The 19773-nt window shown below is 36.9% G+C and overlaps 1 protein-coding gene across 3 annotated transcripts in view; it reads right to left on the bottom strand.

Moving 5' to 3' along the window:
• Positions 1–19773, bottom strand: part of OTUD7A (OTU deubiquitinase 7A) — a 100626-nt gene that overhangs the window by 78315 nt on the left and 2538 nt on the right. The gene's annotated exons all lie outside the window — the stretch shown is intronic.

Below are 19773 nucleotides of genomic sequence, written 5' to 3' on the forward strand. Positions count from 1 at the left end.
AAGCTTGTCTTGTTAGAACAGATTGCAGAAATTTCAGCTCTCATCTCACACATAGGCAGATCACTGCTCCTCCAGTATTGAAAACCCACTTTCAAAAAACAGACAATAAGAGACTTACATTTAGGCTTAAAAACCCCTACTTTTACAACTCAACCAAATCACACATTGGTGTGCAAGCAGCCAGCAGGATTCTACATGACAGCACAGGACATCTGGGCACTGAGGACAGGGACCCTGGTGGTCACATCTGCCAGTCACTGCCATTCCTTTCGCATTCCTAAGTGCTCCCTGGCAGTTTGCACATTGACAGCTGAGGATGCTGTTAAAAGGAGGTACATGYTCACCTTGCCTGTTTTAGCCTGTGCACTGTCAGGCATGGCAATAGGTTTTTAGTTTAAGATACTTTCTTCTGGTCTGGAAGCAATTAGTGCATCTCATAAGAAGACAAATTTCCTTTTCATTCATAAAGGGTTGAATAGAAAACATTCCAGTTATAAAAATTGAACTCTCCACACTGCAGAATGTTGCCCCTCACACTTGTGTGGGTGGGATGTGAGCCTTCACAGATCTTTGATCTCACAGAAAMCTTCACTAGAAAAACCTCAACAGGTTTGTGAAGGGCCTTCCTATTTAAACCAGTACAGGGAAAACTTTCAAAGAGTATCTGCAAAACAGAAAAAACCCCACACCTATTGATGTGGAAGAAGAACTGATTAAATAAAGTCAGTTAATCTTTAAAAAYGTTGCTCTGTTTTGAAGAATCTTCTGGGGCCACTCTTTTCAGATATGTCAGAGAAGCTCAAGTTATAACCTTGAAATGAAGACATAATAGGTGGCTTGATTACAAAAGACTTCATTGTACTAAGTAAACACAAGAGCCTGGGATACAAATCTAGATAAATTTTCTTTTATTGCTTCCTAASTTCTTGATCTTTGGATTTCCAAGCATAGTCTTCTGCTAACATAGCTCTTCCAGTATGGATTTTTGTTTTGTATAAATAAATAAACTGCACACTTTCAGAACAATATAACATTTTTTTTTTTACTGTGCTGTGTGGATATCACGGAGTACCTTTTTCAGTCACATTGCTGGAAATAAAAGGTGAATTTTCATTATAAAGCATGTTCTGAAAATACACTATTTCTTTGTRTTATTGGAATAAAACTCAACAAAACTGCATGAAAAATATGTATCTCAAAGAGAATKCTACCAAGCCCCTAGAAAGCCTGTCTCATTTAGAATGATATATATAGGAACTCTGGGTAAAAGCAGGTAACCTAATATTGGGGTACAGTTAGTGGGTTTTAATTCCAAAAAGGATGAATATGTTCATTGGCATGGTATYCAGCAAGCAGTGAAATGGATCCTAGTATGGTTTTCTCTCTGAAGTCAAAATGACAACAAAATCCCCTGCTCTGTTCTACTTGTTGACACAGATGCATCTTTGCAAACATGCATCAGAAAACCAGCCTGCCTGTTTTGTCTGCCATTTACCACAAAGAGGAAGAGGAACACTGATTCCTTTTACAGAATCTATTTATTTCCTGGCCACTTCTCTGAAGAATTGGAGCACTCATGAGATGAGATACTTCAATGTCAGAGGCAAAGCTCTTTGGAGAACTGCTCCAGTGCTGCAATAGTGATCTTGCAAAGAAAGGCTTTGGTGCCCAGAAGATGTGAGTGAGACCCCAGCATTGCACAAGTTATTTGCCTTTCAAATATTGACAAATGATGAGAACAGAAGGAGGGTTTCACTCACTACTGACACTGTATATACACCTAATAGGATGTCCCTATCACAGCCACTCTGGCTGTCCTTTAAACCATCAGTCTCTTGTGGGGGGAAATAGGCAAAAAAAAAAAAAAAAAAAAAAAAAAAAAAAAAAAAGCAAAAAAACCCAAAACCCAACTAAACACAAAAGAACCCCGAACTCACAGATATCAACAAAATGAAAGGCATGGCAGCTTATGCCTCTTTTGCAGAGGTCTTTTGACTCAATGACTGATGGGACAAATAACTGCAACTTGAAGGGACACCACAGACACTGTAGAGAGATGATGGGGACTTTTTGCAAGTAGGCATCCTTTTAGTAAACTTAGGAAAGTGCTACAGGAGTTTTCCAATGTCAAAATATCAAAATATTTAGTGTATTGTACTGTATCTGGCAGATTCAGTTGTCTCTAACAGCAGACAAGGCTGTCTGGGGAAGCTGCRAACTCAACTCTTCCTAAGCCTGGAGGGAAACTTATATTTTAGTGTAAAATTAATATAATGATCATAACTCATGGAAGAGATTATTTAAATTTGGCTCCTTTAAATGGTAATAGGACCATGTGACAAATATTCCACACGTAGGAATATATTAATAACTGCAAGGAAAAACAACCCTGTTAAAACTAAAATAAAACTAAAATAAAACTAAAATAAAACTAAAATAAAACTAAAATAAAACTAAAATAAAAATAAAATAAAAATAAAATAAAAATAAAATAAAAATAAAATAAAAATAAAATCCCTCTCCCCAGCACTTCGATACTGGATGGTGGGAAAGGAATTAACAAGGAGTCTTCTGGCTACTCACACACCTAATGTGCTCCTTTGCTGAAAACCTTGGGGCATGTCAATACACAGCATTCACTTTTCAAGCCCTTAAAAGAAACCTCTTTTTCCTCAACTTCAGGAAGCAAACATGTCAAAAGCTGTTTGGACTTTGATATTCSAAAAAATAACACAGCATGCTACAGTTAGGTTCCTTGTCTCATTCCAATTTTTCCTGCTTTTTCACTTAGAGTGATATTAGCTGCCAAAATATGTTTCAAGCTTGAAGATAAGAAAACACTTCTACAATTAACAGTAAAATAGCCAGAAAAATAAAGTTGCTGCCTTGGTGAACCAGTAACACATATAGAATCAGAGAATATATTGAGGTGGAAATATTTCTTGAAGATAAGCTGGTAAGTGAAGTGACCAATGTACAGTCCCAAAAGTCTCTTAGCCTTTGTTCCATCAATCACATTTTTGAGAAGATAGAAACTCTTCTAAGACACAGAAAATTAAAGAACAAGGGAAAGGGGGATTATGTCAAATTACATAAAAGTTAACAGAAACAACAATTCCATCCAATTCTGTCAATAACAGCCCCCAAAGCAAAGCAACCCTGTGTCAGAGAGAGCAGCTCTGGGGGAGCAGCATCATCTCAGCCTCTCTCCAGCAGCAGCAGTTTCTGGAGCACTGCATCCAAAGTTATTTGCTTCAGTACCTGAAGAAACAGCTTAGCTTATCAATCAAAGGAACATTCTCAGACACCCACAGCAAAACCACCCCCAAACACGGTAGGCAAAATGTATATGTGTACCAAGAAAAATAAAATAATGATTTCTGACAGATGAGCAAGCTCTTTAGAAAAATAAGTCTGTTATAATTTAATTACTGAATTTGTACACCACCTTTAACTACTCAGTTGCAGAGATTGCTGTAGTACACTAAATTGAAAATGCRGTAAATTCTGTCTCAAACTCCCAGCCTAAGCTGTCACATTACAATAAGATTCTTGTTTGATTAATAAAATTAATTTAAAAGCTAAATTAACGACATACAAAACAAGAGTTTATTTTCAAAACCTACGGAAGGTTTTGAAACCTATGGAAAAGGGGATGGTAAAGTATTCAATCATAAATTTGCACTTGTTTATTTGAAATATTTATTTCCCACCATTTCAAATATATTTTACACCTACTTTTGTGCAGCATCCTTTCAGAAAGCTATAGTACTAGTATTCTGTAGCTGCTTTCATTTACATATTTTTCCCTTGGATATCAGTTGAATTCAATTCTCACTTAGCCTTAACCATCACATGTCATTCTCCAATACATGGAATCTCCTATACCAAATTTGATTGCCTTTCAGAAAGCATCTCATCAAACTCAACAGCACTTTTTAAATGAAAACCAAACCAAACAGAAAACCTTTGTTATTATTTTTGAAATTCTTTTGGACTCTATAATCTGGCCTATTGAAAAAGATAAATAGTTCAAACTGAGTCTTAGTAATCCACCCAAAACATGAAATATCTACAAAACATATGGCATTAACTTTATCTTGTTCTAAACAATTTTCAACATATTCTGTTTAYTCTGTTATCTGGAACACAACCCAAATAGGATATTACATCTGCCATCTAATAGCTGTAAACCATTACTGGCATTTCTGATGAGACAGAAGTATATATACCTTAGCTAAAGTTGTATCCAATCATCGAAGTCRAGTTCCTTTGGACTCTCTAAAATGTAGAAAAGTGAAATATTGCTGCAAAAAAATATTGATCAGAACTACGATAAAAAATGCTGTGAAAGGCAGCATGCTCGAACTTTTAACAGCCCTACTGCTTCTCCTAATTTGAAAGAAATTAAAATGATAGCAGTGACTTAGGGGGAAAAGCAAGCTTTTATCCCTGATGAACTGTGAGCATGTTTTCCAGTCTTACTTARTTTGGGAAATGTGGAGTGACTGTGTTCATCAGCACATGCCCACATGTCCACAGTGATACCCTGGCTCTGCCTCCTCACCCTTTCACTCTTCTGACACCACACTGCTGCTTCCTACTGGGGCCTTGCCCAGGACAGGGCTCAGGAAAATCACATCCTTTTATCTCTGTATCTYGTGCCTTAATGACTATGCAGAATTATTGTACAACTGTTCAAACGTATAATTAAAAAAGAAAAAAGGCTGTATTAGTAACAAATCTCTRAAAGAACTGGGACTGCTGAGCTTGTTTATGGCTTCAGAGAGGTGGGGGATGACAGATTTTGCTGACATTTGAAGTTGGATAGCATTGAAACATGAAATAAAAATGATTCATAAAATGTAAACTCGTTTCTCCACAGAAATGGAAAACAACACTACTCTCTTCCCAAATTACACATAAAGAACCTTCATGATGGCTGCTTTCTGCAGAGCTCACATAAATGGCTTCTAGCTGTCACTGTCTGGCCCAAAGCTTAATTCCACTGAGCWGCTGAGAATAAAGGAGAGTGATTAAAGGAATACAGTGTCACTTCCAATACTATTTTTGTGGTATACTAGAACAATATAATAGATTAGCATCCCTAATGTATTTTGGAACTCCAGTATGTGTCTGCAGCATGCCCCAGCTCAGAAATGTGCCTGACAGACTTTTTAGTCTGCATTTGTCTGTATAGCTGAAGAACACTGGTTTCATGTAAAGCTGTRCTGATATGATTTTAACACCTCCCAGTGCAGAATGTGCTGGRTCTGACTTCCAGTGCTGAACTGCAMTAACAGGTTGAATATGTAATTGTGCTGAGCTAGCACATAAAACTGAGTATAATCAAAGACTATTTTCCCTTCCAAAACACAAATATCTCTGTTGGTCTTTCCTCCCTATACATGTAGTACCTTTATATGAAGATGTTTTCTTGATTATGAAATCTAAAAGATTCCCTATATATTGGAACTTTTACTTTACAACCCAGGCAATGATGGGAACATGTAAGTTAACTCCAGAAAAACCATAATGAGCAACCTTTTTTTGCTTAATCTATTAATCCATTTTATGATAAATAGATAAATAGCACAGGTATTTGAATAGCTCCACAGTAAGCTTCACCTAAAGCAGACAGTTATAAATTTCTAATTATAAGTTAAAAAACACTCTGCTTTCCAGATCTGATTCATATCTTGTTTTTAATAAAAGTAACTGTGACATACATGCTTTCTGAAGCAAAATGAGTGAAAAATTAATAAAGCAATTTGAGAAGGCCTCAAGACAGAAAGAAGTGCTATTAATTTCAGTATTAGGAGAGGTTCAGAGTGACAACAGTAATGTATGTAGAGACAGGGTGAAGCTCTTGGGTTTTAGTCTSAATGTCTCAAATCCAATGCTCTAAATGAGAGAATGGGAGTCCACACTTTGGTGTCTAAAATTAAAATGGGCTAAGGGGCCAATAATCTGCATCTTCCAGGTTTTTTTTGAAACTGTATAGTTACTCAATTGGGGGGGGGGGGGGGGGAAAAAAAAACCCCAGCCCACATTGCACAGTTCATGTTCCAAGTTCAAGGGCCCAGGTTTAACATACAGTGATTTGCTGTATTCTGTGCACTGATTTTCCCTGAAGTTAAAATTGTGCCTCAGACACAGGGGTCTCTTTGCCCGTAATAGTYTCAATATCAAAACTCTCTTCATGGGCAGTAATCAAACTGGTTAGCACATGTATTAAGCAGCTGCTCCCTTCAGTTTTTATAAATTTGGCAATTGGCTYCTATACACTCCCTTACTCCCCCAGTTAAGTGACCTATCAAGGGAAGAAGAATGTACAATTCAGAATCAGTGTTAATCCTCCAAATATTTAGSAAACTACACTTGAGAATGATCGCAAGTTGTAGAATTGTGCTGCCAGAAGATGCAAAGATGGATTAATAGGAAATGGGAAGCATTTGATTTTAAAGGGTAATTTTTTTACAATTTTTTTACCCTCCTTTCTTCTGCATCTTTGATAAGTTTTTAAGAGAACTACAGAGCACCTACATTTTTGAGTGGAATTATTACATCTCCTGGCTCCAGCACCTGACTCTAACTCAGGCTGAGGAGAGCTGTGCTGATAAGTATTCRATGTCTGCACTTCAGCACCTGATGTATCCATCAAGGTGGTGATTATCATAAGAGCATTTTGCAAATGTTCTTCATGAAACGTTTTAATAACAAGAGACCTTAGATGATGAGCCAATAACCACACAGATACTCAGCAGGAACCCAACTCCCCTTTCAGTGCCAGGTTTGTAACAACAGAACTCACATTTTAATACATAACRCTCACTGTCTTGTAGAAACAGAGACTGTTTCTACAAGAAAACCCCTGCATCAAAACAACCCTGCATCATTCACTCCCTAAAAATCTCATTGCCTCCCAAATCTTCTCCCTGGGGAAGCCCCCATGGCCAGAGCTCCACTACACAGCACATCCCCCTGCATTCCCTGCTGAAAGCCTGGGACAGACAGGTCAGAGAGAAAAGAAGGGCTATGGAAAAAGCTTACACTGACCAKCAGGAACAGAAGCTATCTTGTTCTACATGTACATATAAATACATGAATATACACACATATGTATAAATAATTATTCTACCCTAACACTGCATAAACCCCTGTGTGGCAAACACCTTYACCCACCACAAATACAGGGAAGGCTTATCATCTAGAATGTGTTTTATCTTCACATAAAGGTTGACATTTTACTTCTTGTAGTGTTCCTGACCCTTTATCTCTAACTGATTAAATTAAAAATAAATTTAAAAAATATTAGGACATTTCTTTCAGTTTTGCCACAGAAGTAGAGCAAACTGMCCAAGAAATACTTAGTAATTTCCTTCCAAGTTAAACAGCAGAAGTGCTTTTGATTACAACTGTGGCAAGCTATACATTTTGCTACAGTTCCTTTGGCTTCAGTCAGCAGCTCAGTTCTTGGAGCTGGCTGAAACATTCTCAGTAAAATTTGATACTCAGCAGCAGAAAGGATGCTAAACTCCAAAAACAATTAGGCTCCATACTGTTTTCTCTTGGGAGCACAGGATGTGCCGATAACCCTCTGATTCAAASAGATCAGCAGAACCAAAAGCTACAGACACACTGCAAGGAAAGAACATGAGGTGCGTATCTGCTCCTTGAATCACCTATGACATGAGAAAATAAGAAGTTTCCTCATCTCTGAACCTATTCTTCGTATTCCAAATGTTTTCTCCCCAACATATTCTGAACCAAAAAAAAAAAAAACCCAGCCAGAGAAAGTGGTCTGCTGCTTCCGCAATGCACTTTCAGAGAGTCCACTTGCATTTATTTCAAATATGTAAGCATCTTAACAACTGAAAACAATTTTGGAAGCCAACAGTGAGATGTACAAGTGATGCTTTTAGATCTYGACTGCTCCCAAATGCTGTTTCTGGGGTCAACTACCTTCAGACATGACAGAGCAGCCAGCTGAACTCCTGACTCTGAAAAGTGAGGGGAAATATGACCCTTCCCCAGCCCAGCAAAYGGACACACTCACATCAACCAGAAAAAAAAGACCATCAACAGAAAGTCCGATGAAAAGATATGAAGAAATAACCCAAATTTGCAACAAGAACAAAGACAATTTCTTGCTACTATTAAGTTACCTTAATTTTTTTTTTAATTTTACCTTTATGTTTCTAGACACAGTCAATAGTGGAGTCTTTTGCATCTTTAAAGGACTGCAACACTACCTGAAATTTATCATGTCAAGTAGTGCAGCATGTGAAAATTCTTGTATTATGTAAAACCTTCACATAAACCTTGAAATTGTCTTGTGAGATGCAAACTGATAGTCATWTGCTGTCCTTCCTGTTCTAGCACCAATCTGCATTTGGATTCCTTTCATACCACGTAAACTTAGAAATTCTGTGCTGAAAGCATGCTGCAGAGACAAGATATTCACATTAGTGAAGACCAGGGACTATGACAAGGTGAATGAAGGTTTTCTTAATGRCACCAAACATAGCTTTTGGCATAAGTAAAAAGAACAACTCCAATTGCAAATGCTAACAGGCAGCAGGGAATTGGGGATGTGTGTGGGTCTGTGTGTGTGAGTGAAACTGGATTCTGAACTCTCAGGCAGAAGACTTYACAAGTACGTGTACAAGCTGCTTGTAAACTTTGGTGACACCTGGACTAAACAGAAGGGTCATGTGCTGAATTCTCCAACTAGCAAAGAGGCAGAACATGAATTGRAAAAGGCTGCTCACACATCGTGTTTCTGCACACTGACTATTTCAGCTGGGGAAAGACAGGAGTGTGAGTGCTGAAAGTAGGAGTTACCCCAAAGCAGCAGCAGTCTCAGAATGAAGAAGAGGCCAGGACAGAAGGCAACAAAGATCATGACTGGCAACAAGGGCAAATGCTAGAGATGAGAGACAAATGAATGCCAGGGGATGCCCAGGAACCTTGCTGGTTCCAGTGTTTTCCAGGGTGGGTCAATTCAAGGAGAGGTACAGCACAAATCAACACAACTTTCTACCCAACCTTGCCAAGCTAGCAGTGCTCAGCCTGCTGGGAAGGGAAGTCCAGATCCTCTGAGTGCAGTGCTKGCAGCAGAGCAGGTGAGTGGTTTTGCAAATGGGACTGATGTGATAAAAGCCTGTCTCYTGTTGGTTCTACAATAAACCCACTCCTCGCTGTAACTCTACCTCACCAAGACTCAGTTTCCTCTTAGCTCTCCTCAGCAAGCTGCGGCCCACCTAAGGAATAATACTATGTATTTATAGATAGCATAAATGTGCTTATAGATTTAAGCACATTTGATACACCATTTACAAAATAAAAACATTAAAAGTTTCTAAAAAATGCCAAACAAACAAAACCTCTAACTCCCCCAAACCAGAAAACATTTACAYAATTGAATTTCATAATTGCAGGTCTCAAACTGAAATTTTACACTGTGTTTACAAATTTTTTTGGTACAAAACAGAAAACACTGTCCAAAAGAAAAAATAATTTTGTGCTGATAGTTGCTGCTACCTCCTGGAAAAACACAGCCTAACAGACTAAAAACATAAACACTAATCTAAAACTGAAGTTCACTGTTAATAATAAAAAAGTTAGGAATCTATTGAAGGGTGCCAAAGAATTAATTTTTATTTCAAGATTTCTATTTCATGGATCATGGAAGGAAGCAGGCAGAAGTATAMAAGCTTGGCCGAAGAAAGAGCATCTCAGTTTCTCCTGGGAGTTAATTTTATGCTGTAACTGGTGAAAAGCCTCTTTAAAAAGATTATAAATACCATATTAATTTCATTAGGAAAGCTCCCATGGCATATTAATTTCATTTCTGGCACTRTTATTGCATCTTTTTAGATGCATAAAATCTTTAGAGGCAATTTCATTAAGAGTAAAGATGTGAGAAAGGCAACTAAAATATTTTAAACAGATTGGTGACAATTCAGCTAGAAAGCATGYAAGTTTACTAAATTCTCTCCCAATTAAAACCACAGTGACACACAAGAGCTAGCAGGTTCTGCTATTGGAGTTATGTTCTCCCCAAGGCCTCTGGATTTGCAAAGACTGGATGAACAGCTCTCTAAAGATTAATGACCTACTCCTTTATTTAAGGCAGATACTCATCTTCAGTGATCACATAGGAGCTCTGCAGCTGAGCATGAAATTTAACAGCTGCCTTAGCTTATTCTGCAAAGAAAGAAGACTTTTTCCCCAAATACTTGCTTCCCTGGGCACTGGACAATTCTGGACATGTTAAGTACAGTAAGTGCCAGTGTGTGCAATGGCTGTAGCACCTTCTCCATCCTGGCCYTGATTTGTAACCTGACTTAAGCATTCAGGCCTCTGACATTACCCACTGCCTCAGTAAAGGCAACAGGAGCTTTTCATCAAAGGATAAATTTACAAAATGCAATAGATAGAAAGCAAATTCTATCAAAGAACATTTCACGCTCTATGATCACTTTTACAAACACAGSATGTTTATTTTGTATGTTTAAAGTCATGACAACTCTAAAACCTGAGCATACTAACKGCTTAATTGAAACACTAGCTTAGCAAAATTCCATACAAAAGCAAATTCTTTTCTCATAGTGATGTTTAAACCCAGACTTTACATTCAACTTCACTCTTAGTCACAAGAGARGTAATGCAAAAGGGCTTCCTTGAACCACAGAGGTACAACCTGTGTGACCAAGGCTGTTACATTTTACAGATTCATGCAATTCATCTAACAAATTAAGAGTCTATAAATCAGGAGAGTCTTTCTGAAAAGGATGCTATAATTCAACAAGACCTATAGATTTTTAAGAWGAAATTAATCATCTGAGTTCTACAGATAGAGTGATACCAGAATGTGAGACCATAAACCTCATACATGTCCCACCAGCCTCAGAGATCTAATGAGTCACATCSTAGATATCTCTCCATCAAAATACTATATCCCCACAGCAAAGTCTCTGAAGAATTTACCCATTTACACACACAAACTACATTCCGAAATAAAAAATGTAATTATAAAGCTCTAGTCCCCTTAACACTAAGGCAGATTTTGTTAGTAGTAGTACATTTGCCCATTTTTTGAGCATTTAATTTGAAGTGTTTAAAAGGTACTGAAAACAAATCTTTTAGAAACTTGTTACAAAGCAGTGTAAGTCCTATGATTGGCAAGCATGGGATTCATAGGACAGCATGGATTTAGAGAAGTTCCAGAGGATCCCAGAAGGGGAAAGGTTGGAAGGAAATGCTGGAGTATCTGCCATAGCTTACCAAACCTGAAGGATTGGTTTTAAACAGGCATATCTAAGGGCTAGGAAAACATTTCTTATTGCAAAGTACAGAAGAACAGACAATACACAAGGGTTAGGACTAATGAGCAGCTCTCCTTATTCAGATACACAATCAATGTTTCAAACTGGGGTTTTACAGTTTGGCTGTTAATGAAGTTATAACTTTATCTGGATTTTTAATCATCAGGACAAAGTAAACTTTTTTAAAAGTACTTCATAAGATCTAGAAGGCTAAATCCCATTAAAAGAAGTCATGTGATGTCTTAAGGACCTGTAGTCAGCTTTTCAACTGAGGAGGGAACATTGGAAACTTTCAAAACAATTTTCTCTGCATGGCTACTAATATAAATGAACTCCTTTTAGTCTGTCTCTGAAAAAAAAAAATATCTCAGCTATTAACACACAAAACATAAATGTGCTATTGTAAAACACTAACCAGAGAYCTACCCAGCCACTGGATCTCAGAGCTATAGTCTGCTTTTTGCTGCATTTGCTCAACTTTGTCAAATCCTGTGCCATTTACATAAAGAGGAAGATGTCTTTCAGAAGAACACAACAYTTTGTGAATGGCTAGTATTGTTTTTAAGGAAAATGTGCTTATTCCTAACTGAAATATGTTTCCTGTAAATACTGTGAGATCCTGCTGCTAACTTTTTCTGKAAATAAATAAGACAAGAGGGTTTGTTGTAACATGCATTATATGCAGTGACCCAATTTAACAGTGCAAGGCTTGAAGAAGAGCTGTTAGATCTACAAATATGTAACACTACTACATTCCAGCCAAGCAAACTGTGGGAACGTGAAGAAGCAACACAAAAGGAGAACTGCATATTATTAGCAGCTTTCTCCATCCAGATTATTTTATTAAACAGGCAATAAGCTTTTTCTTACCTGCTGCTTAGGAATTTCTAAAAATTCAAATAAAGAAACCCAACCAACCCAAAAAAAAAAAAAAATCCCCACACAAAGTTCCTAGAAAATTACTGGAGAAGTAACTACTTCTCTACTTCAAAATAATTTTATAAGTTTTAGAGATTTCTCCATTTTTTGCAAATGTTCTTGCAATTTAACAAGAACAACTCATTCTTCTAAAATTTATCTGTAACTCTTTAACATTTTCAACATTTTCTTTCAAAAATAGTGATAGCCCCTTGCAACTGCATACCTAGAGTTTTATACACACAGCTACTGCATTTCATTTGCTTTGTAACTTAAGCTTGAAGATCAAACAAAGGTCACATTTTGCATAAACACCTGTGCAGACAGAGAAATTTCACTTTGGCATTTCCACCTTCACAATACTTTGTGAACCCTTGTCTCAGCACTCATTAATTCAAATTACAAAATCACAATTAACRTTAGATTAAATTTATCATGGTATAGTGATAAAAACAAATAAGATAACCACAAGCTATCATAGAGTTTGACTTATCAGACATTTTTGCATCCAGATCTCAGCATTTTACTGTACAGCATTGCATCATTTTTAAAAATAGCTCCTCTTAAGACCACAAAATACACAATACTGGTGAAGTTACAGTTTTCATGGAAATCTATTCTTTTTTTCTTCCTCTCCATAAACATAATGTGTTTTCCACAGCCATAGAAACGAAAGATACGGCTTGAACATAAAATACCACCAGAAATCACACCTATATGGCAAACTATTTTATACAGTTACATTTTGCCCCACTTTAAGAGAGAATATACTGACWTGGCATCATTTCAAACAGCTCAAAATAGACTTTTTCATAGATATTAGTCATGAGACATGTTTTAAAATATCCGGGCCTTAATCTGCAGCTCTCTGACAGTAAAAGACAGTTTTATGGGTATGAGCAGAGTAACAGTAATMGCAGTGAACTAAACCCACTTGTTGGCCATCCACTCTTTTAGTATTTCAGTTCAAAATGTATTTTACTGCCACAATGATTCCCTCTGAGGTAATCTTCTGCCAAAGGTACTCAAAACTCCACAACTCAAATACTATTTCCTGGTCTCATTCTACCAGAAGAGAAGGCCCATTTCAGTGGCCTGGAGGAGGTTGGATGGATTTTGTATTTTAAAAGCTCCAGACATCTTTTTCTCCARTTCCTAAGGACCATGGCAGCATGACTCAAGGAATTTTTTACAGAATCATTTTTTCCTCCACTGATAAGTCTCAGACTAGAAAAATGGTTCACAGAGAGCATACATAAATGTTACTATAATCTCTAAAAGAAAATAATGGGGGTAAACCAGTCACAGGACTATTTCTACCAAAAATGTCCAGTAGAACTATGTGCTCTCCCAATCTTCACCTCACAAAAACAAAGCAACTTTTTATGGAAGTAAACTTCATTATGAAATCCAAAGAAGGATATTTCATTTTTCTTTCTGTAAAAATGTATTTAATGACAACCAAGAGGCTTCAGAGATATCTTCTCTCATGAGTACATATCCCTCTTTTTGTACTGGATAGGAAAACATTTTATCTTAAATATGAGAGGCATGTGGAATGAAACCTAACAACTGAATAGCTCTTAAAGGAATCATTTCTCATGTAAAGCTTATTTTAGGAAACAAAACTGATGGAAGGAAAATGCTAACAGCTCTGTTTCTCAAATTCTATACACAAGAAAGTCAATAGATTATCAGCTAGACGCAAACATGTCATCAGCTCCAGATACCTACAACTGAGCTGCTCAGGCTGAGTAAGTATTCATCTCTGGTGGCAGTAAAAGATAATGATTTATATTTCTGTGCTAATTGAAGTGTTGTGTGCTCATAACCAAACACCTGATCTGCACTAGCACCGAGGGAGAGCAGCCAGCAATCCCTCAACTGGATGCACATGCATCAGGTTCTCCAGGATGAGCACACATTGCTTATCTGCAGACCAGCACAGCATCCTTTTGCAGTCAGAGTGCCACCAAGGCTGCACATGAGCAATGCATCAAAGCAGTGTGGTGCATCTGCCACGAAGGCAGTGCCACAGGCTTGCTTTAAAGATTCCCTCATGTGTAATAAGTCATTAATAGTTTGTAGCATGTGTTCATAATCACAAACCCAGTTCAAATAGACTTGGACCCTACTAAAAAATTCTTATTAATCCTCCCAGTCACAAGTGCTGAGATCCAATTTCCAACCTACTAGGCATTGTTTGACACATCCTCCTCTGCCAGTCACAGGATTCTCCCTTTGAAAGGTAAAGGAACTGGGATAAGTATTTGGGATGGATTAAACAATGGGAAACAGGTATCTCCTGTTACAAAGATGATGTGACCCAGAGAGACACAACGTAGCCATTATTGTTACAAACAACACAGCTCTAGATTTATGGTGCTGCTGTTTCTTCTGCACAGGCTTTTATCTGTCAATGTCGGGAAAAAATATTTGAACAATGCAGAATTATAAAAGCATAAACCATGTTGCCCAGGAGACACTACAGATCGCTACATGGGGTTTATTCAAGAGAACCTTCATATAAGGTGTTTTTTTCACAGCCTTTTGTTTCCTCTTATTCTTTCCAAGAAAAGGCATCCTTTTAAGAATCCTGATTAAATTCTGCTTTGAGCATTTACAGTCTGACTGTACACTAATGAATACCTCTCTTTACATTTCCTGCCCCAAACTGTTATACAGTCCTTATCTACTAAGCATCCTCAGGCTGGAATGACATAGAGAGATACAAGTGTGACTATATACAGTGAGAGAAATATGAGAGAAAGAGAAAGCCAAGCACTTCTGGGTGCCTCTCAGAAAAGGAGGATTATTCATATGAGTGCAAACAACTTTTCCTACTTAAATTGAAACTCTGTGTTGAAGTATTGAGCAATGAACAGAACCACAATAAAAACATCTAGGAAAAGTTCAGTTATAAGCACAGATGTGAGCTCTGTATATCTGAGGTTCATATGCATTTATATAAAGAATCCTGAAAGAATAAACTCTCTATTGCTAAGAACACTTGACCACTGCAGTGCTTGTCAGCCACTAAGACATTCCCAGCCTGGCTCAAAAATTCATTCCTTCACACAGGTCTTTCAACACAGGARAGACACTGCAGAAAGTCTAATATTAGAATATCTGGTTCTTTTCCCCTGCCTCCTGAGATAACAAAGTTATACACGATAAGAAGCTGTGAGAGTAGCTCATAGGACCTCAAATCTTTGTTGAAAACTGTCATTAAAACCTGGATTTTCCACCCTAAATGCCTTGATATTTACATGGCTTCCCATAGTTTTATTTCTAGCCTTGCTTTTATGATTATTGAAAAAMCAAACAAGAAACACTATCAATGATATAAAGCATCTCACCGTTGCCTTTTTTTCATTTAAATTCTGAATTTTAAGGTTAACTTCACAATCCCCGAATTCAATCCTCTTCTTGTAAATGCCTGGAGATACTCAGGGATAATGACAAAGGATACTACTTGTCAGTGGCAATTTCTTACCAGCAAACATCCTCAATTTAGCWAAGTGGAAACAGTGTTATCAACCCCAGTTTATTTAACCTTATCCTTGCGGCCTTCTCCATAATAYGTTACTTCTTTTAATATGTTCTGAAGGGAAGTTTGTCTCCAGCTCTTACTCAGCTGCACTTGCCAGAACTGTTGAACACACCACGCTACCTGAATCTTTCCCACATGTGAACTTCATTTATGGTTTTATATTCTGTCATTCTTTTGGTTGAAATCACATAAATCTGCCTTCCCTTCATACTCTGCCTTTCCTTTAAACCACTYGTACTCTTCCAAAGACAAAGATGCAGAGTTATTTAGAGGGATGTGGAGGTAATTTCATTACTYTACACTTAATTATAGTTTGCTAAATCAATACTTTATTTCCACTAAAACAACCCCTTCCYATTACCTTAATGTTCTTTAATACACCTGTAGGTCCTCTTCTTCTTCAGAACTGACAATGTAACAGCTCTAAGACTTAAAATAGAAGCTGCTAGGATATTAAATATTTTCAACTAAGAGATGGGCAGGTTTCTGTTAAGGGGTGGCAGATCTGAGACTGTTCCTGACACATCCATCTGCAATGCTTTGGTCTAGGTTCTATTCTCAGATAAGTATGTTACTCTGATTAAAGGAAATGCACTATCATATCTGTATCTAAGTGTACAGCCTCAYAGTCTGTGTTTTCTTCTACTGTCTGCTGTGTAGTACAGGCTGAATCTAAGTAATAAACTCAAGTTCACAATCAAGGAATYGTCCTGTACACTGATCCTAATGTTAAGAGGAAAAACTACTTAACACAAGATAAAAGTCCCTTTGCACTACCTCAGAAACTTTGCAAGCAATCTAAGTGTTTGCACAGGAATTTGGTGAGTATACAGCTAGACAGATGCATCTGGGTTCATCCCCCCATGTCCTTACTTAGCAATTTCCAACGGGGTGTAAGTACCTTATAGAGTCACTAATCAGTAAGGGTGAAATGACTCATTCCAACCACAGACAGAGCAACATAAGTCAGCGACTGTTTCTTGCACTTTGTTTCTTGTTGCAATAATCTCAAAAGAGATGAGAAAAGCCACGCCAGTAAAGATATTACTGTTACATGATGTATATTTGGCTTTCTTGTATTTGTGACTGGCATAGTTTGAGGCAGACAAAACCCTTTACAAAGTCAGGCTCCCAAACTAAAGCTCTTTCACTAACTGTGCTGTGTCAATGTAGACACTGGCCCCAGGACATAGTCACAGCCCTTTTTTGCTTGAAGAGTGCTTTTGAAGGTAATTATACTTACTGCACTATTTAGAAAGAAATTACAATGGAAAAGAATAAAGTGACTTAACAACAAATATCAGTTCTGTAAAAAAGGTCTCTACTCCAATGCCCTTGTTCTTGGGACTAGAAGTCATCTGTGGGATGACTGAATTGTCAGTCACTCATGCATTTAATGTTTCAGCAGTACCAATACAATAACCTGAGCCTGGGCCACTGTGTAATACAAAGGAATTTGTTCAGTATGACATTCAATCAGGAATATAACATCAGCAGAGTTTCATTCCTGCTTAGGTGCTGAAACATAAAAGATAGAAAACTAGAGAAGGATTTTTTTTCATTCAGATTTCCTAATAGGCACTGATTATTTTACCAGTTTCTATGGCAGTTTTAAATGGCAGCTGGCCGTTTTAATCAAAGGCATTCAAACACATTTCTGATAACATCACACTRTTACATCTCCTGGTCACACACAGCAGTAACCACTTTGTACATTTCYATAGGACACAGGCCACTAATGTCAGCAGACATCAGGATTAGAAATGTGATATTTCAAGCATCGAATTAAAGAACAAGTTCTCAGTGTTCCTTATTCTAATTCTGAAAACAATAGTAGAAATATAAGCATTGTATCCAAAATAAGAAWCAAAATTCTTCCACAGCTTGCTCAGTTTCTACATGGGTTTGCCCCTTCTTTGATTAACTACTCAATGYAAATGATTACTCAGCAGATCCTAAGAGAATGTGCAAGTGAAAAAAAAAATCACTGTAGAGAACTGAGTATCTGCAAAACACTGACAGAYAAAAATAGCTACTTTACCCTCGGTACAAAAACCCCCATACTTTGTTCTATGTACAGGCTAAATTGAAGCATCACATAAAAGCCTGAAATAATGATCAGAGAGCAGCAAAACTCAATGTTCTGACCAATGGAATTTTCAACATACAACGGGAAGCATTCTAATTTTATTAAATACATCATGAAGTATTTGCTATGTCTGAATTTGCTCAGTCTGAAAAATATCCTGCATGTATTGAAAAATACTTCCAGCAATAGCAATCCTTCATGTCTTCAAAAAAAAAAAAAAGTACATTTTCAAATAAATTAAATTCATACCTTTTTCCTGAGAATTCTGATTTTGTCACTGAAAATGTATTTTAAAAGACTCAGTTTGTCTAAAATAATAAATTACTTTATAAACCCTTTTAATAAAAGCTAATCAGCAAGTTGAACAATTCCTCTATTTCAAGCCTAAAGCTTTTAAAAGGGTCCATCCAAGAGATAATAAATACAGATAATATCTATAATCCACAGTAAAACACTACAGCAAAGCACTATGACTAAAAATCACTGGTATAACAGTATCCTAAAATAGGCAACACTGACCTCAAACAGAAGAGCAACAAGAAACTTAAGTAAACTGAAATGAGACTGAAAATACATCAGAATTAGCTTTGCCTTTTTAAACTAAACTCAGAAATAATCTCAGAAGCAGTAATGTTAGGAGAGCAGTATGAAAACAGAACTGTAAGTCAAGTCTTTCACATCTCCAGTAGCTCCATGCTTATCAGATTTACAATTTTTCCTCCCTTGGGTCAGTAGCTGGGGAAGGACAACCAAACAAAGGTCTAGAAAAATATTTGTCACTGAAACTTGTACTGTTATATCTACATGTATATACTAATTAACCTGCCCTTAAAATAAAACTAATCAATTACCATCAAGGATTTGAAAACAGTTGTGCCATCTTACTTGACTTGTCAGTGTTGTGTGTCATACTTTGCCTTAGGAAAATAATGATAAAGAAATACAGGAAAACGCAATATAACCTCTATGCAATATTTGTATCACATGTCAAGTAGTAAACTACTTTTATTTAAGACTATACAGCTGAATTTTCAGACCATCTAAGCAGCCAGGTTTATCTCCCAATGTTTTCATTAGGGCAAGCTGATCAATTTGCTCAGAAGGACCACATCCCATTTAGCTCTATGCTTTAGCTTAAATATCTACGAATGCCTGTGTAGTCATATCAATGATACATGAACAAGTGTAATWCAAGATCTTCTACAACAAAAACAACAAAGCCTTTTCTATTTTCAGTCCTCAATTTAGTAATAGTTGCACTTGGTATTTAAAGCTTACCATTTGCTTAATTAAAAGTTTATGTTTAATTTTTGCTTAGTATGAGTCCCAAGATATYTTATGAAATTTGAGTCAACAGGAGCTTTAGATTTCATTATTTTTTTGGAATGCAGAACACATTATACAGAAGGAGACTTCATTAAAAACTGCAAGATATGAGGTGCAGACTATCTGGAAATAAACATTTTGCTAGTTCCCTTTGTCCTTTCCTACTCTTAAGTCCAKCTTTCTCTCCTATATAATTCAATATACAACTGTGCCTTGCTAGTGTTCTTCTCCTCCCATGAAGACTACAGAGGGTTACTGTGTCTAAAGTTAATACTGAGCTAAATAACATTAATGCTAAATAACAGTATGTGACAACACGTGTTTCTAAAATTCCTGTGCCTATGCAGTACATAACCAATTTAATAAAACCCCCCTTTTCTCCCAAATAACACAGATATGATACTGATAACTCATACAAGACTCTAAGTGACCTGAAAACACCACAGGGATTACACTTAAAACATATAGTTTTAATTTAAATTAGATTTCCATGTACAGTACTAACTAAAACATAGATTCTCTAGGTTTTAAATAAGTAAYATGAAGGGCAACTA

This window comes from Malurus melanocephalus, unplaced genomic scaffold (assembly GCF_030028575.1).
Source record: "Malurus melanocephalus ecotype Western Australia unplaced genomic scaffold, MMel_1.1 scaffold_572, whole genome shotgun sequence".
In the NCBI taxonomy this organism is placed as follows: Eukaryota; Metazoa; Chordata; class Aves; order Passeriformes; family Maluridae; genus Malurus; species Malurus melanocephalus.